Raw genomic sequence first — 12,761 nt, forward strand, 5'->3', positions numbered from 1 at the left:
ACAAAATCCAATAAGATACAACCTGTTTAGACCATTGGAGACAGAAGAACAAAAGCTAGATGAGACTTCAAAACAAGATGGTACTAAATCAGCATTACCTATTAAGATGTCATTTTCTCCAAAAAAAGCTGTTCCTATCATCCAATCTTCTCTGTCTCATTTCTGTTGAGCTCTTTTTCTGTCAGTAGCTGTCAGTTTGTCTTCTTCATTTTGTTCTCTGCTCCATTCGTTGTGGCCTCCCCGCCACTATTTCTGGGTTCTTTGTATTTTTCTTTTTTTAGAATATCCTGCAATACTTTCTGTAGGGTTGAATTGGTGGTTGCAAATTCCCCCAGTTCCTCTTTATCCTGGAAGCACCTCGTTTTTCCATCAATTTCCAGGGACAGTTGTGCAGGATATCTCAATCTTGGCTGGAGATTATTATCTTTCAAAGCTTGAATTATTTCTCCCCATGCTCTTCGTGATTTGATGGTTTGTGAAGAGAAATCTGCTGTAATTCTGATGGGTATTCCCTTGTAAGTGATCTGTTTCTTGTCTCTTACAGCTTTTAATATTCTGTTCTTGTATTGAATTTCTGGAATTTTTATTATTATATGCCTGGGTGTTTCTCTGTTAGGGTTGTAGGTAGCTGGGGTCCTGTATGCCTCATACATCTGAGTATCTTTACCTTTTGCTAAATTAGGAAAATTCTCCTGGATTATTTCTGTGAGTAGCTTTTGTAGTTCACTTGTTTGTGTCCCTACTTCTTCTTTTATGTTCTTAATCCTTAAGTTATGGCTCCTCTTATCATCTTCTTGTCTTTGTATTATTGCTGTGTGTTTCTTTGTTATTTTTAAGAAGTTTTTCATTTCATTCTCCCATGTTTCAAGTCTGCCCTCCAATTCAGATAGTCTGTCCTTAGTTTCTTTCAAGCTGTTATGCCAGTCTTGGATAGACTTCTTAATTTCTTGATAGTCTCTTTGAACCTGCTTCACATACTCAATGCTTTCTCTGTTTTCTCCATCAAGCAATTCTCCCCTCTTTTTCTGTTCTTCCATTCCACCATCTGCTTTTTCTTAGGTGGTGCTTAGCATTTCTCTAACTATTCTGCATACTTCTAGCTTCAGGTCATTGATAACTTCATTCCTGAATTGGTCTATGAGGCTCTCTGGATGGCGCTTAATGTATATTGGTGCGGTGTCCACTATTGCCTGTTTCTCAGGATTGGGGGCCGAGGAGCCTTTTTTGTTGCTTCCCTTCCCCATATTTTCTGTTCCTTATAAAATGCAATCTTACATAGGAGGCCCGGCTTCCCTGCCTGTCAGCCACAGCCTGATCAAATTGCGCTGGCTAGTTGTTCCCACCCACCGCTGTGCCCCAGGGAGTTGCGGAGGAGGCAGCCTACGCGGGAGTCGGTCGCTCCTCCGGGCCACCGTCAGGCTTTGGGATCTGGGTTAGGCCAGCCTAGGGAGTCCGCCAGCAGCGTCACTCAGGCCAGGCACCTTTCACCAATCCCGTCCGAGAGGGGAATGTGCGGCTGGAGTTGTCACCGCGCCCTGCTCTTACAGGACTGCCCGAGCCCAGAAAAACCTCCGCTGGAGTCAAACTGTGGTAGGGGATCAGTTTCTTGCTCACCTCGCCACCAGTCAGTTTTCCTCCTTGTCCGTCCTGTTTCCGACTCCGTTCGCAGACTCCCGTTCCCAGAGCTCGGCGCGTCTCTCCTTGCCGAGCCGCTGTGGAGGCAGCCAGCCGCTGGGCGGCAGGAAATCCAAACCGCGGTTTCCAATGGCGCGGGGTCGAGCCTCCACACCGAGATTTTTCTGTTCCTATTTTAGCGCCAGGACTGTATTCTAAGTTAGATTCTCTCAGCCCAGTTCGTTCCTGAGTCAGCAGAGCATATCTCTACTGGTTCGTATCTCCTTAGTCCGCATCATTCCTGGCCTCTGAGCCGAGCCTTTAGAGAGCCTTCAGTAGCTGCTGCTGTCTGTCCACCATGTTCTCAGGAAGCCCGGTTTCTTTTTTTCAAACTAAGAGGCCTTGAGCAATACAGTCAAGATAAGATGCATAAACTTTTACCCAGGTATATCTAAAGTTTACCACAGTGGAAACATGTCCTAAAACATGAGGCAAGAGCTTTAAAATCGACTAAGACCTACAATAAATTAAAGTGAAAAATAAAAATAAAAAACTTCAGAAATTGAAACTCAGGTTAACTAGAGTAGGTGTGCTGTGTCTTTTGAGATATATATTTCTTGCCTTGCTACAACCAGGAATATCACTTTCAGACATGCACATTTAAGATGAAATATTGCTTAAAACTGTAAAAGGGAAAATCATGCCAATAGAGGACTTTTTAAGGACTTTCTAAGGACAATAGAGGACTTTTAAGTAACCATGAAAGCTGGCAAATGATAATGGTGTCATGTGTGTTGTTTCATGTGTGTTGGCATGAATGTGTATGTTATATGTTATGTCTACATGTGTTTTTGTGTTTATATATTATTTAAATGGTACCAAGCTAATTTAAAACATGAATGTTCAGTAATAAAGAAAGCATAAACTCAAATACATTCTTGTTTACATCATTAACGGAAATGTTTTAAAAGATGTAACAAAGGTGTCCTCAAAACTGCATTTTGCCTATGCTAGCCAGATAGAATTGTATTTTGATTCTTTGATTTTTAGAATAGTATTTTTACTTTCACAGAAGTTGTAAGAGAGACTGAAAAGCATAAAGGGAATGTAATTAAATTTTTTGAATTTGTTAGGATCTTAAACTTAGCAACCAGGGTCAGTTGAACATTTAGAAAATGTGGCACATGTATTAATACAGTGCCTACTGGGTATTCTTAAAATTTTAAATTATTTATTGTCTCAAATGTTATACAGAAATAATTCAATTAAAGTCTCCTTCAAGCATAGTCTAAGGGGTCTCAACAGATAGTATTTTGTGAAATGGTTTATAGCAAAAACGTCTTTTAAATTTATGACAGAAAAAAACACCACAAGTCATGCTTTTTATGAGTACCCAAGTCTACTTATTTACCTATGGTGGCTTTCCTGTCACAGCTGTGTCAGTTTCAGGACTGGTTTGTTCCAGAGTGCCTTCAGAACTCTTTCTTTCTTTCTTTCGTTTTTCTTTTTTTTGCAGGTCAAAGCATAAGTATTTAAACAAAATAGTGTTTTACCACAAGACAACCCGACATAAAAGAAGTTACCATAATGTCTCTTTCCTTGAAATCTTTGAGTATAACTTCGTATACTGTAGCACCAAACATATCAAGACAATGTAAAACCATTCAAGGGAATGACAGTGTTACAGGGTATTTAGAACCAACTAACAGAAAATGAACAATGGTTTCTGTATAATCTCCTTGTCTATAAAAGTTTTTGCTTATATTATCTCATATAATAAAATCCAGTAAGACACAACTTGTTAAGACTGATGGAGACAGAAGAATACAAGTTTGATGGGACTTCAAAACAAGATGATACTAAATCAGCACTAGCTACTATGATGTCTTGTTTTCTCCAAAATAGCTGTTCCTATATCCAATCTTCTCTGCCTCATTTCTGTTGAGCTCTTTTTCTGTCGTTTGTTGTCAGTTTGTCTTCTTCATTTCTCTTTCTGCTCCATTCATTGTGGCCTCTCTGCCACTATTTCTGGAATCTTGGTATTTTCCTTTTTTAGAATATCCTGCAGTATTCTCTGTAGAGTTGAATTGGTGGTTGTAAATTCCCCTAGTTCCTCTTTATCCTGGAAGCACCTTGTTTTTCCATCAATTTCTAGGGACAATTGTGCAGGATATATCAATCTTGGCTGGAGGTTGTTATCTTTCAAAGCTTGAATTATTTCCCCCCACGCTCTTCATGATTTGATGGTTTGTGCCGAGAAGTCTGCTGTAATTCTGATGGGTGTTCCCTTGTAAGTGATCTCAGAGCTCTTTCTTAACAAGAGTCCTTTCCCAAGGCTGGTGGCTTCCTCTTCATTATTGTATTCAACAGAATTTGATGTGGATAAGAAACATTACCTAGGCTTGCTAGAGTAGAGAAGTGGGGGCAGTTAAAATTTATACTTATTAGACATTATCTAAGAAAAGGCTATTTGAGAGCTTTCTTACTAAGTTTACAAGAAGGAAGACAGCTTTGTCTCATGCATTGACTTGGGTCTGAGTAAATATTGCCAGTCATGCTGTAATTGTTCACAATTTCCTGAAAGAGCTGACTGCATCTTTGCATGGGTACCAATTTGCACAGTTTTAGAATGATAAAGCCAGAAGGTGCTAAAGTAGGGTGACTATTTCTCCCTGTGGTTCGTGGATCTTTCTAGATCTTCTGAGCTTTGCCGTTTCAAATGTTCATGAGTAGAAAATTTCCTTTTATAGTCTTCCAAGTGGATTCATTTATTGATCTATGGACTATCCAGGAAGTTCGTTTTTGGATGACAAAATTTTGGTTAAAAATTTCATTGGAGTCAATGTTAAATATTCAAATTCAAAAGCTTCAGAAAACCTTTCAAAGTTTTTAAAATACCATTCTGTTGTAGCATGTATAGATGTAATTTCCAAGTATGGACTAAAACTTTTAAGAGTTACTTCCCTCAATAAAAAATAGTTTTGGAACATTAATTTTTGTTTGCCAGAGTTTTACATTTTGTGGGATATGTAGAGGTAACTACTAAAACTTAAATTAGATGGGTATATAAATGAAACACGAGTTATTTATAATAAATAGTTAAAATACTATGTATACTTGCTAAATATAAATTCATTTATTATTTCCCTAAAATATATTTGAGTCTATAACATCAAAAGATATCTAATTTTTAATAAGTTTAAATAATTATTCTAGAAGGATGATAATATATCAAAACACTTGTCAAACTATGGGTCAAGTTAAAAATGAGCTTTAATTAATAAGTCTCCATGATTGAAGGTTATATCTATACATTGTAAAACATCCTAAAATTCATAATTTGCATATGCACAATCCATTTAATATTCTAGTAACAGTTAGTTTTAAGAAACTCTTTTGTACGACCTATCTGGTGTGTGAGTGGGTTTGTTTATATGGCAGTGCTAAAAGACTCACTTAGTTCTCTGTAATAGAGGACTATTATTTTACTGTTAAGTTTTTATTTAAATTAAATACTTTAAAATGAGTTTTTAAATTTTTAAAATCACTACTTTCACAAAAAGGCCTGTAAATTTCAGAAACAAAAATTTTTTGAGGAAAACAGTGCTTACATGTATATATTATATAATTTGGGACACAGATATGAATTAATAACATAAATTTTAAAATGATTGATAATTATGTGTGGGTGGCATCTGTTTATAAGAGTTTTGTTGTAATTTGATCATATATGTTAGACAGTATGTTCTAAGAAAAATATTTCAAAAATTAAAAATGTCACCCACAGGGATGATGTTAGTATATTTGTATGCCACAAAAAAGTTTAGAATATTAATCATTTCTTAGTAAAATTTACAGCAGAACTTTGAAAAAAATATTTTAAATTTGTCAAAATAATTTATGTTCTCTACTGTCTTGTGAGTATTAAATTTTTAGAAAAAATAAGTCACAATGTTCATGTTTACTTAGATATCTGTTTGAAGCTTTTTTGGGGCTGTAAATTACTATTAAATGTTTTTCCTTATTTTTAAAATTGTCCTGGTATAATGCAGTCAGTCATGATTGTTGCCTTACTGTGCTATAGAAGTAAATAACTTTTTGTTCAATTATTACCTGGGTATTGCTCTTAGTCACACAACCAGCAAAAGCCAGGTTCCGGCTGGTTAGTAAGAGATAATGCTTGCTCAAAAATGGATGTTCTTAGTTGACAAAATAGACATTAATTTTTACACTCTGCATCCAAAGTTATTTATAATTCTGTATGCCTGACCGTGAAGTCCTGAAAGTGTTACCGTAGCAAACTATAATTCTTGGTCTTAGCTTAGTAAAGTGTTTGCTTTCTCCAAAATGGTAACTCATGTTGTTTACAAAGACAGAGGAGCCTCAAGTATTTACTCCATGTGCCTGTAAGGCTCATTCTGACCTGACTTCCCCAGCCCCAAACTGCTAGCCAGCAGAGGTCCTGTTTTTAGTGGGGGACTCAGCTCAGCACCAGGCTGTCACCCATAGATAAGATAGGGCAGGAGATAAGAAAATTTACACCAGACACTTCAAGGACTTTGTCCACTGAGGCATAAAACAGCCAGAGAAATCTCACAGCTGTTCATTAAAATCTTTCCGCCCACTGTCCTCTGCCTTCTCTCCATCCCTGTAAAAGGGGCCCACTTCTCTCTGTCCCCCGCTTCCTGCCTGCACTCAGACACAGTAAATTCCATGCCGTGTTGCCCTCACTCAAGCCAGAAGGTCTCTGCTGCTCTTTGGTCCTAGTGCCATTCATCGCAGCTCCTTTCTGGCAGAGCTGAGCTTGCTGCACAGAAATTGTTTTTAAAGTTAACTTAGTTACTGTGTTTCTCAGTTCAAGTCTACCATACAGACTGGATTTGCTTTTGCTCCTCTTGGCTTGCTTTATGTCTGACTGTATGCCTTGTAACTATCTGTCGAAGTTCTAATGTTTTAGGGTGCTGACTGCTCACTAAGACAGGATTAAACTTGACAGCAGACTCAGGTAAGCTGAATCTCTGACATGGCTTAAAGTTGGCAAGAGGGGTTATGATACTGACTTTAATCCTGTAACATTCCCTCTAACATGGGACTGTCAACAGGAAAACCTGCTTCACTCTCAGGGACAGGCTGTGGATAGGACAGAGAGGACAGTTGCAAGCATCCAAGACCACCTATGTGTCACCCTGCCAGCATAAGTAGAGCTGCAGAGGTTGTGAGAGAGTTCTTATTACCTAAAAGTAAGAAAGTGTTTCTAGGGAGTGGAACTGTTGGATATTGCCTGAGTTTGGCTTTCTTTTGTATCTGCTTTTACAATTTTTCGTGGTAACTTTTTCAGGCTCAAGCTTCTGGCTTCCCTCTGCTTGTGCTCCAGCTCGCTTTGATGAGATCTCCCCACCAACCCAAAATGAAGGAGACAGGCCGGTGGGCTGGCACCTCAAGGCTCTCAAGATTGAAGGCTGAAATAAGCAAGGGGGATAGTGCCAGGCACAGCAAAATGGAGCTTAAAAGTTAGAAGAGCCTTTTCTTTTGGAATCCAGAGGCTTCCAAACTTCCTCAAGCCTACGGCATAAATGACTCCTGTTCCTCCTACACCAAGACGAATGGTCAGAATATGCAAGGCAAGGAGAGGCTCAGGCCCAATTTCATTGCCTTAGGCAAGAGAGAGTCAGGTCTGGGTCTAGGAAGGGACAGAATTGCCTTAAAAATGTCTGCTTTCCCAATGTATTTTTCTCCTCCAAGATTCTTTGTGATAAAAGAGCCCAAGGGACCTGCACATGGCGAGCTGATGATTTAAGGGAAATAGGCTGCTTTACCTGCTCAGAGCTACCTTTGAATAAATCCTTTCTCCTTTCCCCCAAACATGTGTCCTCCTTTGATTTGGCCAGTGGGGGGCAGATGAACCTGAGCGTGTGAACCTCAGTAGCCCAGCCCCACTTCTCTGCTGTTGGGCTTCCACCTGGGTTCAGGAGTTGTTCCATTGGCTTCTCCTGCTAACCCAGCTGTGATGGCCAGCACTACACAGCTGTGTGCGGAGTAGTCCTGACTTTAAAATTACCAGGCAAGTGTCATGCTTCTTTTTTCCCTGCATTTATTACTAATTTCTGAACTAGCAAATACTGAATATCCTAGGAATGGCAGTAAGGTTGCCATTAAGACTGGGTGTTTGTTCTGGCCACTTTCCAAAGTGACCTTCCCATGTCTCCTGGTTCTAACCACCTGAACAAACAAAGACTTGGGGCACAAAGTCATCGTCAGCAGGCCGACTTCCTCTTTATCTCAGACTTAAAGGATATAAACTCCTTGAATATGATCCACATATGTACTGATTGGTTACCTCACTTGCTGAAACTATTTAAATCATGCTTTACAAGGACACAAAATATGCCAAAATTATAGAGGTGTTTGTTTCTCTTTGGGACTCAAGTTGGCTTTATGCAGTTTTATACATTGATCTTTGAGAGCTGGGAATTAGCCTCAAAGGATCAGTATTGTTGTGGGTAAATCTATCAGGGTGATTCAGCTTCCAACAAGAGAACCCATATCAGCAGTGCAGACAAAGGGAGTTTGTTACTGCACGTGGGGAAAGTGTGGGCCATCCCAGAACCAGTTCATTTTGTGGCTCAAGTTAGCCAGTCATTTTTTCTTGGATTCTCTTATTTCCCCCTTTTATTTCCAAGGTGACTTCATTCTTCGTGGGGCATTACTAAAATTGCAAGAAAAAAAGGAAATCCTGTCTTGCCTCCCCTTTTTAAGAATTGGGAAGCCTTCCATAATATTTGTAACAGAAATCTTGTATTCTTTCCTTCTCCTTCCCTCTTGTCTCTTCTATGTACACCCTTATGATTACATTGTATTGTTAAAGGCATTTTGCAAATGAAGAAATAAGCGGATGATTGGTTAAAACTAATGGACACTAGCATCTTGGGATATATGAACAAAAATCCCTGAAACTGATCATTTGCCTAGATTATAGATAAAATCAGGTTCTCTTAAACAAGGATGAAAAATGGCAGCTTCTGTGTAGATGACTAATATTGTTTACCATTGCACAAAACCTTTGTTACACTAGGCCAATAATAGGGTATCATTCAGTGCTATTTTTGTTCAAACAATCTGAAAGCCCAAGTGTAACTTGCTTAAGCAACAAAGAGAATTCACAGGCTTCAGAGATATTGCTGGCTTCAGGTGAGAATGGATGTAATGTCCTCAACAGCGTAATTGAAGATTTGGCTTTTCTTGGTCTCTCTGCTCTAAATTTAGAGTATCAACTTATTCTGAAGCCTGCTACTATTCTTGAAGACTTAATGCCTGCTACTGTCTCCTAGAGCCAACCCTCTTTCAATCTGGTGTCAAAGAGAATCTCTCCCTGCATTGACTGTTGGGAGCCATTGAAACTGGAAGTTGAACACATGTACAGGGCTGTGGCATGGCAGGGGTATGGTCAACCTAAAAACAAAGAGAAGCCTCAAAGGGCAAAGTAACATCACAGGTGAGGATGCCGGGCCCCAACTCCAACTAACTAAATAAAGACTGTAGAATTTCACTCCTATATGGAGATCTTCTCCTAAATTAAATAGAATCTGTTAGTTGGCAAAGTCCTTGAACCACTCCTAAGGTCTGTTCAGCTTCCTGTGTTTTTAACTTTAATCCCTTCCTTGTTTGAAAACTAAATAAATATGGGCCACCCAGAGACACTTCTCATCTCAGTCCCCAGAGTCTTGAACTCTGCAGAGGGTTTTGATTCTCCTGGAGCCCTAAAATCACACCATTTATCTCATTTATTTTAAGTCTTTGCTGTACACTTATTTGGGAGATTGGAGAGCTAGGCCAGGTGCCCGATAATTGAATACAGAAAAATAGGTAGCATATCTTTTCTATAAACCACAGCAGCTATCTCTCATATCTTATTGGTTCATTTACATTACAAGACCATCTCTGAATCAAGGAATGAGCTATGCAGTTGATGTGTAAGATATCTGACACTGTCATTCATTTCAGCAATGCAGTTTATATCAGTAACTTTCTGAGAGAAATGAAACCAGGAAGATAAATAAATGAATAAATAAAGGACCCACCCATTATTATAGGAGTCTCATATTGCAGGCATTTTCCTAAAAATATTTTTAATAAATTGAATAATTATTGTTTATAAGATAAAGCAAATAATGAAAATTAAATTCGTGCAAGGCATATAGTGAAAATAACACCAATATTGAAATTCTAACATGATAAAAATAATTTAAGATGTAATTCACTAGTTTTGACAAAGATTAAAAAGTTACTCATTATGACATGTTGATATTGGAGATATGCAATTAATTTTTTTGGTTGCAGAATTAACAGGTGGGTATGCGGGAGCAGGCCTGTGATCCCAGCATTCCAGGGGCGGTGGCAGGGGATTGCCAAGAGTTTGAGGCCAGCCTGAACTACACAAAGAGACTTTGTCTCAAAACAAAGCAAAACAAAACTAACAATTACTTTCAAAGACTTTGACACCATTTGAAGAGAGTTTTAAAAATACTTTTTAGTATTCAACAGTATGTAATGCTAACATGTCAGCATTTTTAGCATGATTACCGTATACATCATGAAGTTAAAATATTACTTATATATTCTAAAATGTACCCTTGAACAACTTAATAGGATCTAAAGGCCAGAATAGGGAATTGTGAATCATTATTCATACATTAAGAAATACAAGGAGGAAAAGCAGCTTCGGAGGGAAGTATGGAGAAAGGGTCTTACACTCACATGGGTGCACCCCACAATGATTTCTTAAAATTTGGGGCAAATCAGCTTCCTGTGTATCAGTCTCTCTATTCATGATGTAAAAGCTGGATTGGAGGCAGTAACTCAGTGGTAATATGCTTGGACTTATTCAATTCTCAAGAGCACAAATAATAATAATTTACATAATCAATAAATATTGACCCAAATTGTAGACTTGTAGGAATATGTTAGGGATTTTTGAACTTCTGGGAATGTTTTAAACTATTTGGACACTTCACATGTCCAAATGTATTGTGTCATTCATTTTTGAGTTGACATTTCAGCTCCTTATGTCTTCCTTTGCATTTATGTTTCCCACAGTGGACACCAGTCCATGCCATATTTGTTAAGCAAGTTCAGAGGCCATGATTGTGATTATGGCTCTGCTTCTCCATCAGGTGGATGATTTGGAGCGAATGGCTTATTTAGTACCCACTCTCATGGTGTTACTAGACACCAAAACTATTTGTCAGTCCTCTCTTAGAAAGCAAAGTCCAAAGGAACTAAAAGTGGGTAGAAATAAATTAACAGGACTTTAGCTTGTTCAGCTTCTGAAAATTTTAAACCTTATTGATGAGAAACCAAAGAATTGTACAAGTGAACTTGGAGCTTTGTGACATCATGATATGTAGACTTCTAATTTTTGTGCACATTTCCTGAATGATAGTACCCTCCCCTGGGCAGAACAGAGAAACTGGAATTTTTCTTCCTGAGACAAATCATTGAAATCCTGATTTGGAGCTCTTGGTCATAAAGAAATTCCTTGCTTGCCTTTGTGATATTAGTGATAAGACCCTACCCACCCTTCAGAAGGGGTAATACCCTACTCAATGAAGAAGGAATGTGAAGAATCCAGACAGACAGGCCTTACTGGGTTTCCCCACTCAGACTATCAGCATCAAATTGGACCCTTTTTTTCTCTAATAAGATTTCCCAAGCAATGCATTTTCTATGCAACTCCAAAGGGTAATGTTGGGTGAGGTTCTGTATCCTGGACACGTGGAAGTGCTGGAGGGTGTCCCCTGGAGAGGACCTGGGAGCTCAGTGTCCTGCTCTCCTAGTTTACCCTACACTAATCTCTTCATCTGTACCCTTTGTAATATCCTTACTAATAAACTGTAATTATTTCCCTAAGGTCTGTGAACCATTTGAGCAAAATAACTGAACCCAAGGAGAGTGTCTTAGTTACTTTTCTCGATGTTGGGACAAAAATACTAAACATTTGCAAGTTAAAGAAGGAGAGGTTTGTTTGGCTCATTGCTTGTAGAAGTTTCAGCTAACAGCCAGCAGGATTCAAGGCAGGAAGGGATGACACAAGAGCGTGGGGGTGAAGATATGCCTTCATGGCCAGGCGGTGGGGAGACAGAGGGTGATCTAGGGAGATGGGAGGGAGGTACAGGCTTTCCAGGCCATGCTCTCTAAGAGCCACTCCCAACTTCACATTTAGCTGAAATTCATGAGTGGATTAATCCACCAGTAAGTATCATGCTCCCATGATCCAATTACCTCCCAAAGTCCCACCTGTGAGCACAAGAAGCTTGGGGGAACATCTAGATGTAAGGGTTATGGGAACCCTACTTATAGCCAGTTGTTCAGAAGCACAGGTAAAGCAACCTGGGCTTGTTATTGGTACCTGAAATACACGGGAGGGGCAGATCTGGGAACTGAACACTCAATTGGTGGAATTCGCCTCAAAACTGATTTGAATTAGAAGCCACCAGCTGCTGTCTGCTGCAGACTTGCTTGAATTCTGAACTCCTCATCTCTTCTTAGGTAAGAGGCAGGTGTACGCATACTTCTGAATGTGTAGACACAGGTCTATGTGGCCCAAAAAAATCCAGAAAGGAAATATGAGAGTGCGACATATAAAGTAACAGAAGAAAGGGGCATCTACTCAACAAGGAAGCATTTGTGTGGTCTTATCCCACCTGAAAGTTGCACTTGGTTAAAATAATACAACTTGTGAGTGTCATACAGGAGGAAGAGAAGCGAGGAAGGGAAGGAAATAGGAGGGAAGAGAAGAGCAGCGTGAAGGGGAGGGGAAGGGCCAGGAGGGAGGAGGGCAGCACAGAAGACCCCTCTCCCGAGTTACAGGAATAAGCGGTCACTTAGGACTTTTGCAAATGATGCCCTATAGATTGGTAAAGTAGAATCTGCTGGAGAAGCTCTGTGCTCTGAGGGACAGCTGCAGATGGGGAGAGCTGAGATTCTGCTTTGAGTAAAAAAGGCTTGCTAAAACAGAGTGGCTCCATCATACACAATGTAAATTTGGGACACTGCAGGCTACAGGACAGGACAGTGACTCCTGTAAAACCACGACATGGCGTTAGATGGATGGCGTTAGAGAGGGTTTTTTTCTCTAGTATTCAAGCCCT

General features: G+C 39.3%; 1 protein-coding gene and 1 long non-coding RNA gene across 2 annotated transcripts in view; one reads left to right on the top strand and one right to left on the bottom strand.

Annotated features, from left to right (window-relative positions):
* Window positions 1-12,761, bottom strand: part of Ccdc192 (coiled-coil domain containing 192) — a 202,052-nt gene that overhangs the window by 25,966 nt on the left and 163,325 nt on the right. The gene's annotated exons all lie outside the window — the stretch shown is intronic.
* Window positions 5,664-11,520, top strand: LOC134471935 (uncharacterized). The gene is made up of 2 exons (XR_010041690.1): window positions 5,664-6,619; window positions 6,953-11,520. It is a non-coding gene; the product is annotated as an uncharacterized LOC134471935 (long non-coding RNA).

Source organism: Cavia porcellus, unplaced genomic scaffold (genome assembly GCF_034190915.1).
Source record: "Cavia porcellus strain 051 isolate PalLab524CR breed Dunkin Hartley unplaced genomic scaffold, mCavPor4.1 scaffold_21, whole genome shotgun sequence".
NCBI lineage: Eukaryota > Metazoa > Chordata > Mammalia > Rodentia > Caviidae > Cavia > Cavia porcellus.